At 40.2% G+C, this 5,934-nt stretch overlaps 1 pseudogene; it reads right to left on the bottom strand.

Annotated features, from left to right (window-relative positions):
• Positions 1-4,157: 4,157 nt before the first annotated feature.
• LOC100614667 (chromosome-associated kinesin KIF4A-like) lies at positions 4,158-5,647 on the bottom strand (annotated as a pseudogene).
• Positions 5,648-5,934: the final 287 nt, after the last annotated feature.

Raw genomic sequence — 5,934 nt, 5'->3', positions numbered from 1 at the left:
TAGAACAGAATGAAGAACCCTGAAATAAATCCTCACATATAAAGTCAGCTAACTTTTGACAAGGATGCAAAGAATACAAGTAGGCAAAGAATGGTCACTTCAATAAATGGTGTTGGAAATACTGGTTATCTACATGAAAGCAGGTAAAATTTGACTCTTATCTTCCCTATACACAAAATCAATGCATAATGAATTCGTGACCCAACAATAAGGCATGAATCTGTAAAAGTCCTAGAAAAAAAAAGTGGAAAAATTCCTAGAAAGTGATTTTGATAATAATTTTCGTATATGACATAAAAAGCAAAAGCAAGAGATGTAAAAATAAACAAGTGGGAATACATCAATCCAAAAAGCTTCTGCAGAGCTAAGAAACAACAAAATAAAAAGGCAACCTATGGAATGGGAGAAAATATTGGCAAACCATGCATCTGATAAGGGGTTAATATCCAAAATATCCAAGAAACTCATACCGTGGAACAGCTAAAGTACACCCAATTTTAATAATGGGCAAAGGACCTAAGTAGACATTCTTCCAAAGAAAACATACAAATGCCCAAGTATATGAATAGTTGCTCAATATCACTAATAACCCAGGAAATACAAATCAAAACCACAATAAGGTATTACCTCACATCTGTTTGAATGGCTATTATAAAATGCCAAAGGATAAATTATTCTGCAGGTGTGGAGAAAGGAGAAAACTTGTACACTCTTGGTGAAAATGTAAATATATACATCAATTATCAAAAACAGTATGCAGGTTTCTCAACAAATTAGAACCAGAAATACCATATGATCTAGCAATCCCACTTCTGGGTGTACATATCCAAAATAATTTAAACCACAATTTCAAAGAAGTATGTGCACTCCTATGTTCACTGCAGCATTATTTACAATAGCCAAGATATGAGAAACATGTAAATGCCCATCAATGGACAAATAAATAAGAAATTGTGACATAATATATATATGAATAATATTCGACCTTAAAAAAGAAGCAAATTCTGTCATTTGTTGCAAAATGAATGGACCTAGAAGGCATTACGTTAAGTAAAATAAACTAGACACAGAAAAAAAACTGTATTATTTTACTTATGTGTGGTATGTAAATTAGTCAAACTCACAGAAACAGAGAATAGAATGGTGGTTACTAAAGACTGAGGTAAGGGAGAAATGGAAAGGTGATAGTTTGAGGGTCAAAATTTCAGTTATGCATGATAAATTGGTTCTGGAGATCTACTATATAGCATAGGGACCATATCTAACAATACTCTATTGTACACTTAAAATTGCTAAAAGAAATAGATCTTATATTAAATGTTCTTAACATTAAAAAACAAGAAAAAAGGTATTAATAACAAACGGGACAGGCGGAAACTTTGGTAGATGATGTATATGTTTAGAGTGTTGATGGTGGTGATCGTTACACAGGTATACACCTAGTCCTAATTTATAAATATGTATATATTAAATGTGTAAAGCTTTTAATATGTCAATCATACCTTAATAAGGTGGTTTTAAAAAAATGAAAGTGGGAATGGCTTTATTAATTTCAGGCAGAGCAGACTTAAGAGCAAGGGACATTATCAGTGAGCAGAAAAAATGAAATAATACAAATTAAAGCAAAAATCAATGCATTCAGAAACAGGAAATCAATAGGGAAAATAAACAGATCAAAAGGTGGTTCTTTGAAAAGATTAATACAAATGAAAAACCTCTAGCCAGGCTAATTAAGAAAGAAAAAGAGAGTGCTAATGCAGGGCCTAGACTTCTAGTGCCTCTGAGGCAGAACCAAAGTAGCATGCACCCAGGGAAATTCCTGTTCCTGCCCGCCTGTCTGCCTGTGACCTGTGTACCTGTTATGAAACTCTAGGGTCAGCTGATTTTTGTGCTTGCAGGATGGTTTTGAACAGAAATAATACTTGTTTACTGTAGGAGCCCTAGTTTTTATTTTTCTGTCCTATGAATGCTGTGAAATGATTTATTCCTTTCAGGCCAGGAATCTCACAGGCATATATACCTCTAGGTTAGGATAATCCTAACTCACTAAAGATGTCAGGATATTGGGGCTGAGAGGAGTTTGGGCTGTTAAAAATAACAGTGTTTGTCTCTCAAACTGGCGACCAAGAAATAGCTAAGACAATTTTGGTGCTTTACCTATCTCTGCAAAGAATGGAAAATTTGGCATACCATTAATTACAACCTCCAGTCATATCAAACAAAACTACCCTAAAAGAAAAACTAATGGGCACTCTTGAAAAAGTTTAAATATCAGAAGATTAAAAAGACTTTAGAATTTGGGAAAAAAAGGAAAACAGAAAACACTAATTACTAATATCTAAAATGAAAAGCAGACATCACTATAAATCCTATGGAGATTAAAATGATACTAAGCAATTTTTTTTCAACTTTCATTTTAGGTTCAAGGGGTACATGTGCAAGTTAGTTACAAGAGTATATTGCATGACCCTGAGGTTTGGGGTATTAATGATCCCATCACCCAGATAGTGAGCATAGTACCCAGTAGGTAGTTTTTAAAAAAATTCTCAGGCATCCCAATCCCTCTGTCATCTAGTAGTCCCCAGTGTCTATTGTTCCCAACTTTTTATCTACGTGTACTCAATGTTTAGCTCCCACTTTTATGTGAGAACATGTAGAATTCAGTTTTCTTCTCCTGCATTAATTTTCTTAGGATAATGACTTCCAACTACATCTGCGTTTCTGCAAAAAAAACATGATTTCATTCTGTTTTATGGCTGTGTAATATTCCATGGTGATACATACTACAGTTTCTTTCTTTCTTTTTTTTTTTTTTTGTAGGTGGGCTAAGGTTTATTTACTTACATAACATTTAAAAATAATTCATTGGGTGGCTGGCAAGATGGCCAAATAGGAACAGCTCCAGTCTGCAGCTCCCAGCAAGATCAATGCAGAAGGCGGCTGATTTCTGCATTTTCATCTGAGGTACCTGGCTCATCTAATTGGGATTGGTTAGGCAGTAGGTGCAGCCCATGGAGGGCAAGCAGAAGCAGGGTGGAGTGTTGCCTCACATGGGAAGCACAAGGGGTTGGGGAACTCCCTTCCCTAGCCAAGGGAAGCCGTGAGGGACTGTGCTATGAGGAAGAGTGCATTCCAGCGCACATACTATGCTTTTCCCACAGTCTTTACAACCCTCAGACCAGGAGATTCCCTCCGGTGCCTACACCTCCAGGGCCCTGGGTTGCAAGCACAAAACTAAGCAGTCATTTGGGCAGGCACCGAGCTAGCTGCAGGAGGTTTTTTGTTTTGTTTTGTTTTTCATACCCCAGTGACACTTGGAATACCAGAAAGGCAGAACCATTCACTCCCCTGGAAACAGGCTGAAGCCAGGGAGCCAAGTGGTCTAGCTCAGTAGATCCCACCCCACAGAGCCCAGCAAGCTAAGATCCACTGGCTTGAAATTCTCACCGCCAGCACGGCAGCCTGAAGTCAACCTAGGATGCTCGAGCTTGGTGGAGGGAGGAGCCTCCACCATTACTGAGGCTTGAGTAGGTGGTTTTCCCTTCACAGTGTAAACAAAGCCGCTGGGAGGTTTGAACAGGGTGGAGCCCAACACAGCTCAGCAAAGCCACTGTAGCCAGACTGTCTCTCTAGGTTCCTCCTCTCTGGGCAGGGCATCTCTGAAAGAAAGGCAGCATTCCCAGTCAGGGGCTTATAGACAAAACTCCCATTTCCCTGGGACAGAGCACCTGGGGGAAAGGGGCAGCTGTGGGTGCAACTTCAGCAGACTTAAACGTTCCTGCCTCCTGGCTCTGACGAGAGCAGTGGATCTCTACATTTTCTTTCCATTTCTGGTCTTCCTAAGCCTCCACTAGCTTTTGAAGATCCAGTTTTCTGGCTGCATGCTGCCTTAGCTCTTCTAGCTTGGCGTTAATTTTTTTTTTTTTTTTTTTTTTTTTTTTTTTTTTTGAGACGTTGTCTCGCTCTGTCGCCCAGGCTGGAGTGCAGTGGCGCGATCTGGGCTCATTGCAAGCTCCGCCTCCCGGATTCACGCCATTCTCCTGCTTCAGCCTCCCGAGTAGCTGGGACTACAGGCGCCTGCCACCACCACGCCCGGCTAATTTTTTGTATTTTTAGTAGAGAGGGGTTTCACCGTGTTAGGCAGGATGGTCTCAATCTCCTGACCTCGTGATCCGCCCGCCTTGGCCTCCCAAAGTGCTGGGATTACAGACGTGGGCCACCGCGCCCAGCAGCGTTCATTTTTTCATTCACTTGCTCTGTCAAAATGATCCTCTCTAACATTTGGGCTGTCTGACCAGCTGCCTCACTCAGACCACGACTTAATTTTTTATTCTCCATCAGGGATTGTAGATTCTCTGATGGTTACACATTTATAGATCCAGGCAGGGTACCTCCATGGGCTTGTAGGAACCAGACTTGTAGCTGTTGTACCTGTTGCTTTAGATGATTAAGTTCAACTATCTGGCGATCAATATTAACAACAGGTTTGTTCCTGGTTTTTCTTGCTCTGTCAGCATAGCGAAGGGTATTTAGTTTCCTCTAGATTGGAGCCAGCAGGACTCACACAGCCTATTATAAGAGTATGGTTATTACCACTTAGAGAACCTTGAAGCAGTCGAGCCAACTTGGAATCTCCGTAGGACACAAAGTCACCCTTTTTGTCTTCTCCAAGAGCACTGATTACATTTCCCAAGCATAGAAGGCCTCAGTTAATATTAATACCCTCTTTTAGATGATCCCCTTCAGCCTTGGTTTTCTTCTCTCTTTCTGATCCAGCGAGGTCTACAAGATGTAGCTTGGAGCGAAAGCTGCTATTCTTGTCACTTTACTTTCTCTGCTCTATGGAGATTGTAAAGATGGCATGAGATTGGGATGACTGGGGTTCATAGCTGTGGAGGCCACAGTCCTAAAGTTGTTGCCCTGCTCCAAATAGGAAACAGTATCCAAGGCAACTAAAACAGTCTGCTCAGTGAGTATCACAATCTTTATGCTATAGAATACACATTCTTTTCCTCAGTACATGGATCATTCTCAAGGATAGATCATAAGGTATGCCACAAAACAAGACTTAAAACATTAAAAAAATAATATGAAGTATCATCTGTAATCACAAAGGAATAAAATTAGAAATCAATAACCTTAGGATCGTCCCGTATATTTATTTGAGCTTTCTCACAAGAAGGGCATAGAAGATCCAAAATTTCTTCACTGTAAATCTTTAAGTAAGACATGTTCAGAGTAAATTCCAAGTCACTCTTTTTATCAATTTCTTTGAAGAGCAGTTGTATTACCCTAGGAATAACCCCAACTGTTGATTCCTTCTCTTGCTCTGCAGTGTATGCACCTCCCATTGAATATGTGTTTTTCCAGAGCAAGTCTGCCCATAGGCCAGGACCGTTGCATTATATCATTTAAATATGCCTTTTATGAGTGGTGCTACTGCTGTATTGAAGACTTCTTCCTGTTCATTACTGGGGTCAAACACAAAATCACAGTTCAAGGATTTATCAGTACCAACCACTACCTGAGGCTCCCTGGGCACGAAGGAAAGGCATATCTGGCAGCAGCCCTCACTAATCTCTTTGGGGACCAGAGGGCAACAACACAGTGCCACTCTTATAGGAATTCCCTTCACCTCTTCCTTCATGATCCTATCTCAGCACCGCCTCAAACTCAATGTCTTTTCTTGGTTCTCCCCAGGTCTCCCCTTACTACAGTTTCTTTATCCAGTTCACTGTTGATGGGGATCTGGGTTGATTTCATGTCTTTGTTATTGTGAATAGTGCTGCAATAAACATATGAGTACATGTGTTTTTTGGTAGAAAAATATATATTATAAAGGTGACCAGGGGTGGTAGCTCACACCTGTAATCCCAGTACATTGGGAGGCTGAGGTGGGAGGATCCCTTGAACTTGGGAGTTCAAGACCAGTCT

This window comes from Pan troglodytes, chromosome X, assembly GCF_028858775.2.
Source record: "Pan troglodytes isolate AG18354 chromosome X, NHGRI_mPanTro3-v2.0_pri, whole genome shotgun sequence".
NCBI classification, from domain to species: Eukaryota; Metazoa; Chordata; class Mammalia; order Primates; family Hominidae; genus Pan; species Pan troglodytes.
Note: the sequence above shows the minus strand (reverse complement) of the source record. Positions and strands in the feature narration are given on the sequence as shown.